This window comes from Lynx canadensis, chromosome F2, assembly GCF_007474595.2.
Source record: "Lynx canadensis isolate LIC74 chromosome F2, mLynCan4.pri.v2, whole genome shotgun sequence".
In the NCBI taxonomy this organism is placed as follows: domain Eukaryota; kingdom Metazoa; phylum Chordata; class Mammalia; order Carnivora; family Felidae; genus Lynx; species Lynx canadensis.
Genome location: NC_044320.2, coordinates 2,102,031 through 2,114,766, shown reverse-complemented (window position 1 = coordinate 2,114,766; position 12,736 = coordinate 2,102,031).

The following is a 12,736-nucleotide window of genomic DNA, read 5'->3' as shown; positions in this document are numbered from 1 at the left end:
TTGGAGATTTTAAAATGCAGAAGCTGAAGGTAAAATGGAGGAAAAGGGAGACCACGTGGCCGGGCAGGAAGGACTCGGGCTCCAAGCTGGACAGAGCCGGTCCAGCCCCTGCCCCGGCGTCTCTGTCCCCCAGTCACCCTGCTTCCCGCTGGGCCTCCTGCATCACCCCACTGTCCTGTCCTGTCCTGTCCCAAACATGAAGAGGGTCGAGAGGGACAAGTTTACATGTTTCAGTGAATGGTTACGTGATCACTTTAATGTGTGTTAAGAAAATATAGCCGTTATATCCAATCTAAAGACTTTACAGACTTTTTTAGTAAATACGGTACTTTTACATACTTAATTTAAACAAAAACTATGAACAGATTTAAATAATACTAAGGGGCTGGATACAGTGATGCTCACTGAGGTGGTGTGGGAGCCAAGTCTGAGCAGCGCTGAGGTACCGTGTGGGGCGGAGGCGAGGGTTTGTGGGCGAGCTTACATGCGTGCACCCCACCTGGGCTTTCCGCCTGAATGCGTGAGATCCGCCGTCCATCCCTGCCCGGCCCTGCAGGCGTCCCGGCCCCAGGCCCCAGCAGCGACCCCCCAGCCCATGCTTTCGCACAAGGGAAAAATCAACAAGGCTCATGCACACACACACACGCACGTGCACACACACCCCGAAAATCAATTAACTCCCCCAACTGTGATTCAATAACTCCCCCAACTACTCCACCCGGACCCTGGATGGCAATCACCCGGAAAAGCAACACTGCTTCCCTGTGATGCCTGATTTCCCTCCTCTCTCCTTAGCTTCCCTCTCGGCAAAGGGAAAGACTCCGGGTCCCCTGGCCAAGGAGGGCAGCGTGCTGGGGGTGGGCTGGCTCAGGGACTTGGGGTCCCTTCTCAGGCCGATGGAGGACTTTCCACCACTCGGGAAGAAAGCCACAGGAGGCAGCCGCCCTGCAGAAGCGTGGCTGGTCTTCAGGGAAACCCCCGGCCCCAGCCTGCTTCCCTCTCTCCAGCCCGAGTGCGGGGTGATGCGGGGGATGGCCTGTCCCCGGGGAGGAAGCACGTGGCTCTTGGTGGAGGACAGGGTTGCCCGCATGCCCAGATTTTATGAGAGTCTCCATCGTGGAGCGGTGGAGGGGAGAATGAGACAAATGGAGAGCAGGCAGAGGTTTCTGGCACGTCACAAGACTCCATGCCGATGTTGGGGCACGCTCGGCGACTGTCATTTTCACACTAGAAAACCAGGTAGAGGGCGTGGGCGGGGCTGGCCTCGGTGCCGGTGCTCATGTCCACAGTGTTCTCAAGGGCTGAGTTGGGGGGCCACACGCAGGGGTCAGATATCTGAGTTAAAAGCCAAGTGACCACCCGGCTGGCGCGTGTGGGGTCCACGCATGTGAGCACACGCACGGGCTCTTCAGGGGAGCCTCAGGTAAGGGGTTCCCCAGTGGCTGTGCGTGCCGTGGGACAAGGAGGTCAGGTCACAGAGGAGGGCGCGTGTCCGTCATGGGGGAGGAAGCCCCTCTTGGAGGCCATGTTGCCTGAGCTGCTGGGCCTCCGGGCCTCCTCAGTGGACCAGAAAGTAACTCTGGCCTGTAGGTCCCTTCTCCGAAGCAGGGACATGGGGGAGGGAATAAGCAGGGCCTGGAAGTTTCCAGACTAAGACATAAGAGACCCCGGGGCTGCCCTGGCTCCCCTCCGGGTGGAGGGTGTACAAGACTAAAGAATGTTCCCCACAATTCACGTCCCCTCAGACCTCAGAATGAGACCTTATTGGCAATGGGGATTCTGCCGACGTCGTGAGTCAAGGTGAGGAGGCCCTGGGCGGGGATGGGCTCCGATCCAGTGCCTGGCGTCCTCTTGAGTAGGCCATGCGAAGACACACAGGGGAAGTCGCGGGACAGGGGGGCAGAGACTGGAGCGATGAGTGCACGGGCCCAGCAGCGCCGAGGCCTGCCAGCCACCGCCGGAGCCGTGAGGGAGGCACTGGACAGACTCCTCGGGGCCCCGCCAGCGCACTGACCCTGGCTTCTGTCTTCCTGAGCCAGGACGGAGTAAGTTTCGGCTCCTGAGAGCCACCTAACGTGTGGCAATTTGCCACGTCAGCCGCAGGAGGCCGAGGAGATGGGGTCCTGCTCTCTCCTTGGCCTCCGATGTCAGGGGAGGGCCCCACGCACCTTTGCGGTGAAGGAGTGAGTTGGGCTGAAATCTGCCCCCTCCACCACAGTTTGCGGCATACCCCTGACACCTGTTCAGCGTAGCCGTGCGATGGGGCCAGTGCAATGAAGCTGGAGGGAAGCGTGGGGCGAACCTGGGGCTGAGCCCCCTAAGGGCAGGTGGAGCTCGAGGTGGGGACCAAGCAGAGCCTGATGGGGGACAGAGGCAGACAGAGCAGAAGGTCCAGCTGGCGAGGCCCCCGCCAAGACCAGCGGGGAGCGGGAGGTCGGGGGACGTGCCCACCCACCTGCCTGGGAGAGGCCACGGCAGGTGCATCGGGCCGGCCTCAAACAAGAGACTGGGTGGCAGGATTCAAGTGCTCTACACTTAAACAGGAAGATTAAGCAAGATAGGGGTTGGGACGGGGCTGTCGTCCAAGGGATGTGTCCCCAGAGGCACTTGGGAGCACCACAGTGAGCCATAGAGCACATCACCCAGCCAGGAACCCAGGCAGACCTGGGCCCTCCTGCAGGCACTGGGAGGTCCCATGGATGCGACCCAAGCCTGCTCTCTGGCCCCTCTGAGCCCCGGCTTCCTGGTTTCATAGTAAGGATCGTCATTTCCCCTCGCTGCAGTGCCATAAAGACTACGTGAGAGTATGTATTGGGTGCCTTGCGTGGAAGCCGGCCCACGGCAGGGACTCAGTGGTAGGCAGGTGGCGACGGTCTGCCACGTGTCTGAAGATCCCAGCAGAAACGGGGCCGACAGCGCAGGCAGGGATCAGATCAGAGATGGACATTCAGGGGGCCACGAGGACCAGGGGCTGGGGTCCTGGTCCAGTGTGACAGCTGAGGTCAAGTGCAGGCTGGGGCTGGAACCAGGCTGACGGCCAGAGGGGTTCAACAGCTCTACCATGGCCTCGGCCGGCCTTGCGCAGACAGGGCCCCTGGGAGGGTGGTCCGGCTCCCCACTGAACATCACTCAGGTCCCCCAGAGAGCGAGGGCCTGGGTCCAGGAGGCTTCAGAGCAGGCTTCCTGCTGGAGGCCCCTCCTGTGGGTCCGCTCACCTCCATCTGACCTCCTTCATGTGGCCCCTGCAGAGCGGTGGGGGGCAGCTGTCTCCTCTGCACAGACAGCAGGCTCGGAGCCCCCAAGAAAGGCCCCGTGTCTCTTCTTCGCTGACCACCATTCGCTGCATCAAAACACAAAAGCAAGAGAAACACAAACAAAGGATGCCCCAGGGTAGCTCTCTGCTCTGGGATCTATAGCTGAGAGCGACTTTGAGAGGCCATCTGGTCTACCTGCCCCCTGAGCTCAGGCAGGCACATCTCTAGGGAACGGAGTCTGGGGGTGGAGAAGGGCATCTAAGGGCGTCTGAGCAGCGTCTGTCCAGTTGTTGAGTCCTTTGGACTCCGCGGAGCCTGGACTGAACATTGCCAGGGCCTGGGGGCTCACACTTGCTGGACGCTGCTTCTCCGCACCGAGCTGCTCCGCCCCCCGCACCCCCCACCCCCGCCCCAGAGCACGCTCGCTCTTCGCCCATCGGACTCTCACGAATGTGAGAATGTGAGACGCACCGCTTTGGAAGCAAATACGTTTGTCTCTTCCCCAGTTTAATCCATCAAAGGGGCACATTTGTTCACATTTGAACGGCTCTGAAACCAGGATGCATCTTACCATCAATGGTGTCTTACAATATAATTGGCAATCTCTTCTCTTTTTAGTAATGCCAAAAATAACAGTGCGTATTAAAATCGACGGTGTCTTAGATTAGATGAAATACAGCTGTGCAGGCAGCTGGCCCCCGTGATGTCACTCACAGCTGCACACAACCAGGTGGAAAAACACTACCCCACCCCCACCGAAGTCGGAAAGGTTGAGGACGTGCCCAAGGTCGCGCGGCTAAGAATTCGTCGACCCAGCGTTGGACCCCAGCCCATTGGACGGCCCAGCCAGAACGGCTCACTGTGTGTGTGGGGCCAGGACGCCCCCGGGTTGGAATAGCAGCCCTGCTCCACCCCTGCCCCCCGGCCAAGCACACCCCGGTCGGCCCCTCTGTCCTCAGCCCTTGTGGTACCGAGCCAGGCCGGCAGCAGGGCCTGCCCTGGGCGGAGGCGAGGAGAGGCCGGCTGAGGGCAAGGGGACGTATGTGAAGACTCCCGGGGCTCCTGTCTGCCTGATTTGTCCCTGTCATCTACTTCTGAGCGAGATTAAATCTGGGGGCCACCACTCCCCAAGGGTTTGTCCATCACTGGGCTGCAGGCCTCCTCGGTCATTCCCTCCCCTAGAGCCACCGCGCCGAAGGTGGTGGCCGAGCACATGGCGACTCTCCCATCACTTTCAGATTCATGTCCCCCCCCCACCCTTGTCCCCGGGCTGTATCATAGCACGTGTCACAGTAGGATCTCGGGGCAGGACTTCCTGTGCCATCTGACGGAGGAGCGGTCCCCACCCTCCGCGTACCGCGTGTGGAGGAAACAGTGAGCGGCCTCCAGGATCCAGTTGACCTGGTCCGAACTCCCCCAGTGGGCAGGTCGCTGGAACGGTCTGCGCCAGTTCCCACATCCAGCTCGAAGGGCTGGGGTGATGGTCGAACGAGATGCCCCAAGCCCTGGGGGTCCTACCCCTGCGCCTGGCACATAACTTAGCGGAAAGGCGGCTGTAGCAACAGAAACCACAGCGAAGCAGGAACACTGTCGCCGTCAGTCCCTCTGGTGATCCCACGGCCCCGTGTCCGCCCCTCCCCGGCCCCTCCCCCACACTCTGCCTTCCTCTCCCGTAGCCCGCGCATGTCAGGGAGCCAAGGCTGCTGGGCCCTGTTCGGATCCGACCCTCGCCCCCTCCCCAGTTTATAGCAGGACATACCCCACCCACCCGGCAGCTGCGTGGAGCAGTGAGATCTTTGATAGCTGTGCTGTGTCCCCCCATAGAAAAGGCTACAGGCAGATTGAAACGGGGTTCCCTTACAACACCGGCCTGGGGCATGGGGGAATGTTCCAGAGACCTGTTCACGCACCAAAGGAGGGAGCTCTCCTCTTGGCGGCTGCTAACCTCACACCTAGAGAAACAGGCATTTCTCTATGACTCCCAGGTGCGGCTGGCTGGGGATGATGGCGTCACACACGGAGTCACGACAGGACTTGACGATCTAGGAGTCAGAACCTCTCCTGAAGCCGTGGCCGCACCCCTCCGAGGTCTCCTGGGGGACCCACGCATGGGGACAGCGGCCAGGCGAGCAGACAGGTGCCCCTTCTCCAATGAGCAGGGCTCGGGCAGGCTGGGCCAGAACAGGATTCTGGGCCGGAGGAGTGCAGATCTTCCCCTACCCCTGAGTCCAAACCCGGACGCCAGCCACCGTCATGGGCCAGCCAGAGCTCTCCAGGAGCCCCGCCCAGCAGGGAGCCCTGGCCCTGGGGTTCCATCAGTGACACTGGGTCACTCCTCCCTGCGGCGGGGAGTCGGGGACTCTTCTCCTCTCCGCCCGCGTGCCCGCCTTACACACTGCCCCAGGCTCCCTCGTTTCCACCTGCTCTCACACCCGGGCCCCTTCTCTCATCTGAGGCACAGCCACAGCCAACCCTGACACTTGCAGAATGAGGGGAGATGCCACAGCATGGGGACAGACAGGACACTGCGCCTGGACACGAGGGGAGATGATTCCCCAGGTGTACACCAACCAGCGAGAGGCAGGACACGAGACAGAGAGAGAGAGAGATGGGCAGGAAACCCTCTCTGCCCTCCTCCCAAGTGTCCCAGGCTTCCACAGACGGGCTGACTGGAGATGCTCCCACCTGGCTGGGTGCTTGTTGAGCGACCCACCAGGCGTCCTTGCAGCTGCCCTGAAGCCGTCGCGGGGGGACAACACAGCGCTCCTTCCCATCTTCTGCTGACTCACACCCCTTCCCCCCTCGCCCTTGCTGCCCTAAGAGCACAACTCTCCAACAAAGCAGCAGCACTTAACCCCTGCCTCAGGCTCCACTCCCTGGGGAACAGGACTCAGGGCCCTAAGTGTCACATCTGATGACCTTCATCCCGGACACTATGCATGTGGTACAGGAACAGAGGGAAATCCCCCCCTTAACTGTGTTTTCTTCGATAAAGGAGCAGCGAACAGACACAAGACCTCAGGCACATTTATTCACGAGAGAGGTTTTCAGACGAGACGCAGAGAGAACTTTGAAAGCGTTCACACCTTTGAGGGAGAGCTAGAAACTCTGCAGCACAGGGGGGTAAATGCTGCCGTGACGAGGGAAGCCCGGGAAAGCGAAGGCAGCCCAGATCGGTGCTGCTGCACGCACACTTTCCAGAGGGAGAGGCTGGCATCTCGGCTGCGTCTGGAAGCACAGGCAGTGGTTCATCCGGGCTAGAGAAGGAGGGCGAGCCGGAGGGATGGAGTCAAGGGCAGAGGGCACAGAATACGCCACGTCCAGAGGAGTGAGAGATCAGGGGCCCCTGGGGACACCGGGCCGCTCGGCACAGTTAAAGGTGTGTGGGCGTCGTGGGGCAGTGAGGGCCCGGCTGGCGGGAGGGAAGTCGGGAAAGGCAAAGCAAAGACATGGTCTGAGAGCGGGAAGCTGGGCTTCGTCCTTGGAGGCGGGAAATCCCCGCAGGTGAAACAGAGGCACGGCATCTTCAGAGACAAGTGGGTCATCCCAATAGGCACAGCATGGACGTGGCCCTGGGGGGCCAGGGGCCGCGAGTCGTGTACAAGAGAGTGAGGGTGGCCGGAAGCAGGAAGGCATGGCATAGGGGAGGGCGGGGGAGCAGGTTCACACAACTTGACCCTCGTCGGGGCACGGAGTATCTGGGTGAGACACAGCACGGGGCCAGGTGTGACCCCAGGTTCTGGCTCGAGGTGCAGGGTTTTGACCATGGGGTCTTTCCTGGGTTACGCATCTAGAGGGGGAGCAGACTCAGAGGGCTTAGTAATGCAATTTGGACACTTTGATTTTTTTTTTTTAATTTTTTTTTTCAACGTTTATTTATTTTTGGGATAGAGAGAGACAGAGCATGAACGGGGGAGGGGCAGAGAGAGAGGGAGACACAGAATCGGAAACAGGCTCCAGGCTCCGAGCCATCAGCCCGGAGCCTGACGCGGGGCTCGAACTCACGGACCGCGAGATCGTGACCTGGCTGAAGTCGGACGCTTAACCGACTGCGCCACCCAGGCGCCCCTGGACACTTTGATTTTTGACACCCCCGGTGTAATGTCCAGGAGAAGACACCCCGGAGGCAACTGGCCCTGGGTGGAGGAGGGCAGAGCTCAGAGGGGAGGCTGAGGCTGCACGTAAGAACCCTTAACAAACAGATTCACTGAACCAGTGCACAGGATGATACAAAAATGAGCAGAGAGTCGAGGAGAAGAGAGGAGAGGGAGCGAGGGAAGGTCGGAGTAGGGCCAGAACACCAGCAGCACCAGAGGCAGTAGGCAAGGAGGTAGGGCTCTGCACAGACTCAGATTTTTTTAATTCCAGACTTTTAGAAACTTTGATTTGGAAGACACATGAGAGACTGGAGAAGATTTGGGTCCGGTATTTCTTTTCTGTACAGGAATGTCTGCAGCAACCTTGTGTTTATGTAGCTTCAGCTTGAACACCTCAAGTGATGGGGAGCTCACTACCTGTGACTCAGGACGGCTCTTGTGCCAGAAAGTTCTCCTATAAATTGTGACCGAGCTCGCCTTGCTGGGCTCCCATCCTCTGGTGTTGGGTTTACCCTCACGGCCATAAGGTACATCCCTTTTCTCTGGCAAAGGATGAGTCTCTGAGGTCCAAAGACACTGACGGTGTCCCCTGTGACTTCCCTCTTCATACTGACAGGTCATAGTACATAGTGACCATCCACAGTCTACACTGAGCATCCACAGTCTACACTGACCACCTGGGGTCCACACTGACCACCCGCGTTGACCGTCCTTAATCCAAAACTATCACCTATTGATCCTGTGTGGAAAAACCTGAGTTGCTTGGTCAGCCACAGAGGTGGTGACTTTCGCTGGCAGGTCAGGAGTGCAGAGGTCAAGCCCTGCGCCTGTGCTCATGTCGGGGGCTGTGGGGTAAGGCTGTCACTGGCACCTGCTGAGAGCAGGTGGGTCCTGGGGAGTGGTCTGGGCCATCGAGGCTGGTCTGGGCCTCGCTTAACTGTCCGAGATCCCACAACGAACAAAACGTGGCATCTAACCAGGCTCGATACCAAAATCCCACTCTGCACTATGCTAAGTGCCCTTTTCAGTAAAGAGAGGAGTTGGGCCCAAACCCCCTTCCCGGTCTGACTCGTGAGTTATCTGCCACCATGAGCGGAGATGCAGAAGGGGAACGTCGCGGTCTGGTGATGGCCTGGGGTCGGTCACTCACGAATCAACAGCCCTGCCTGGTTCTGGGCCACCGTCCTCCCCCCTCCTCACCCCTCCAGCTCACCGGGCGCCTGTCATCTGCCCCCGCCCCCGGGCACCGACTCCAATGCCAGCCCTTCCTCGGCCAGGCACCTCCTCTCCTCCGTGAGCAGCCTGACTCGAGCCACGACGGAGAACGTTCCAGAAACCGGTTTAGAGCCCTCGGAGTGCCAGCTGCCTCTGCCTAGCCCCAGAGGCTCCTCACCCCGTCGGTCATGCCCGACCCGCAGCAGGCTTAGCACCGGAGACGGGGGCGCCAGATGCCCCTGCAGATGAGCTGATCTCCTGCCTTCTCGGCAGCCGAGAAGCTCTGACAACAGAGGCCTGGGAACCCAGGAGGACCAAGGGGCCTGCGGTCTGACGCAGCACGGCACCCTGATCACCACGCGGTTGGTTTAGGGAGACCCCTGAGCGCGGGCAGAGGAGGCACCGAGTGTGGGTCCCAGCGGTGAGTGGGAGTGCGGAGGCAGGATTTGAATTAAGCACAAAGATAAGGAAGAGAAGACGTCTCAGGGCCGTTTCAGGCACATCACAGGAGGTCTGGCCGTCAGTAACGCCCACGCTGCCCGCTGAGAACTGGGCAGGGGGCTCGGGCGGTGGCGGGGGCTGTGTTTGTTGGCCCCGTGTTTGTCTACTGGAGACCGGAGCCCAGAGTGTCCTCAATAGGACTTCCTTCTGCTCTGGTTTGACTGCCCCAGGGCGGGAGAGGCAGGGGAGGGGAGAGGCCCCGCAGGGCTGCGCTGAGCTGCCCGGCCAGACCCAAGGGGACAGGACTGAATCTGCTACAAGGAACGGTGCAGGTGGGGGCCCTGTACCCGAGGCTTGCACAGTCATGACCTCAGGTGCTCACAGCCAGCCTGGAAAGGGGGCTCATCCCGTTTTCACGAGGAGACTGAGGCCCAGAGAGGTGAGGTGACCAGAGTCCGGGACTCCAATAAGGACAAGGAGGGTCCCCAGTCAGCGCCCGGTGTGAGGCCGTGCCTAGATTTGTCAGCTGGGGAAGGGCGGCAGGGGGGGGGAGGCTGGAGCTGCAGGTCTGGACGCACGAGAAGTCAAGACTCCACCATAGCCTCCCCCGGATTTGACCTCCCCCGAGTCCCTCCTCCTGCGCCGGCCCTCCTGCCGGCCCCCCAGGGGCCTCACTCTCCCTGCCCCCGGCCCTCTCTCCACTTGATGTGGGTGGGGGCTCCAGGGCCGCCAGCAATGCGCTTGGAACAGTCCCCCAAAGTTTGCGAAGCGCACAAAAAAGAAATGGCAGTTCTGTGGCCACATGGAGGTGGAGGTTGATACTATGGTGACGATGGTTCGGGGCTTCGTGAATGTATCCAGTCAGCACGTCCTGTACCTTCACCTTACACAGTCGTGTTAATGGGACCTCAACAAGCCTGGAAAACAGGTGTTTGCGGAGCGTAATTCATCACGGCACCGGCCGCACTGACTCGGGCCTGCGTGAATGAGTGGCCGAGAGCCACGTGACCAACGGTGGCCTGATCGTCCCGAGAATCACTGCAGGGCCAGGGGCAAAGGGCCTGGAGGGCAGACTCCAGGCTTGACCCATGGCAGGTTGTCCCCACGATGCTGGGGACATGGTATGTGCTCGTCAGTGCATGACAGTGAGACCCATCAGGTCAGGAGGAAGGGACAGAGACCTGGGCTTAGAAATTCTTCAGAATCTGCCTGCCTCTTCCCCCCAACATCACCCACTCTGTCCTGTCTCTTCTCACGGCCCCTCCCCCTGTGCGGGGCTCACTGACCGCCCCCACCCCCACCGGGGCTACCTGCTCTTCAAGCCTCCAGGCCTTGCTTCGGCTCCTCTGCCCTCCTACAACACCCTCTGTCCCATCTCCAGTCAGCCACGCTGAATTTGTTGCCCCAGGCTCAGGCTGATCGTTGCCTCCTCCATGAAGCCTCCCCTGATAACCTCTCTCACCTCAAGCCCCCTAACATTCTGTGTCTGTCTTCCTGCGGGGCTCGTGCCCATTCGGGGGCATGTCGTATCACGGTGATGGCGGCCAGATCTCAGGGGCTGTCCTTTCCCTGCAGGACTCAGGAGCCGCTCGCTGGAGCAGCGGTGGATGCACACGTGGAGCCCCGATCCAGACAGTTTGTCCTGCTCCCAGCCAAGCCGCCCTCCCACCAGGATGCTCCCAGCTCCCCGGGAGCCAAGCGGGATTTTTGGCTGGCCTGACAGAGGAGACATTCAAAAGCCCAGGCTGCCATATGAAATCTTCTCCTGGCTCCTCCTTTGTGATTTTCAGGCTAAAAATAAAACAGTCGGGGACCCCGGTGGCTGCCATTGTGGCTGCTATTGAAACGTGATGAGCGCCTGATCAGAATTATTATGCATTGTTGACAGGGAGGTAACCGGCACTTATCTCCCAGTGCCTTTAAAAATAGAGCCTCTTCCTTTTGTGCCGGGGCAAAGCAATAATTTAGATAATTGAAACTCTGAAATGAGTTGGAGACGAATCACTGTGGCTTTGGGCCTTTTATGATACTTTCTCTTTGTATAAAAAAGAATGGAATCAGAAGAATGCTTGGCTCGAACAAAGACCCTGAGAGGACGAATGTAGTCGGCGTGAAAGCAGTGTTGCCCGTCTCCGTGGCTCCAAGTCCAGATCACAGACCTCCCCGCTCCCTCGGAACAGTATCAGCCCTCCGAGGCTGGGGCCGCCAGCCTGCTTCTGGCTGGGCCTGAGGGGCGCTCCGTGCGATGGGCGGAGCCTCTGCGGGGGCGGGGCTTCCAGGGGCGGGGCCTCACGCTGGGCGGGCCTTCCGTGGGGTGGGGCTTCCCCCTGGGGAGGAGCTTCCCACGTGGGAGGTGCTTCCCCCAGCGGGGAGAGGGAGGTCATCTGGACCGGCCCTTCGGATCCCAGCCCTTGGGGTGGTTGCCCGGGATTCGTGAAGGACAAGGCTTTGGTGAGGTTTAAATCCCACCTCAGTCACTGACCACCCGTATGACCCTGGAAATAGGTCGGGCATCTCCAGGTAAGCTTCCTTAACTGTAAATTCGACCTACATTAGTATAGGTGGGGCATAAGGATTAAATCCCTTAATTTATAAAAAGCATCTGGTTAAGAATAAGCTGTCAGTAAATCTATCTATCATCCACCCATCCACCCTTCCATCCATCCATGCACCCATCCATCCATCTGTCCACCCATCCATCCATCCACCCACCCATCTACCCATCCATCCATCCATCCATCTATCCATCCATCCATCCACCCACCCATCCATCCATCCATCCATCCACCCATCCATCCACCTGCCTATCCATCCATTCATCCATCCATCCATCTACCTATCCATCCATCCACCCATCCATCCATCCATCTGCCCACCCATCCATCTACCCACCCATCTATCCATCCACCCAACTAACCACCCACCCATCTATCAGCCCACCAGCTTATCTATCCTTCCATCCCTACCCCCCACATTCACCCATCTATTTGTCCATCCTTCTTCCCTTCTTCCCTTCACCAGTACTGCTAGGTAGGCCACTTTGTACCAAGGTTGTGACAAAGTTCATTAGAACCAGGATTCAATTCGTCTTATCCAACCCCATGCTTTTCCCACAGTCCTGAGCTGAGACAGAGAGATGAAAATGGCTCAGTGATTCAGGGTTGAGTGGTCCTGAGACCAGGCTGCACTGTGGTGATGTTAGTGACCATCACTGATTCCTAGGTGCCCCTCCTGGGCACAGAGATCTGCGCTTCCCGTCCCCTTGTGGCTGGGTGGAACCGTGCAGGTGGTATATTGGCTGGACCGTGCACCAGCTGGTGTGAAACCCCCTCCCTTCTTGCTGGAGCAAGCAGGATCTGGGAGGTGGTGGCCATCCCATCGGCAGGGGTACCAAGCTATGGCAGTGAGCAGAGCACCCTGCTGACCTATGCGAGCGTGTGAAGTGAGCCATCGTGGTGGTAAGCCATGAGATGTGGGAGCTGTTACACGGCAGGACTCAGCCCGTCCTGACCGGCCTCCCACGTGCAGGCCTTCTGACCCTGCTTACCCTCTGCATCAGTCTCCCGGGGCTGCCGTGACGGGGTGCCACAAACTGGGGGGCCCCAAACCATAGACACGTATACCCCCACGGTTCTGGAGGCCAGAAGCCTGAAATGGACATGTTGTCGGGGGTTGGTTCTGTGGATTCTGCAACGACCTGTTCCGGCCCCTCTCCTAGCTTCCGGGGTA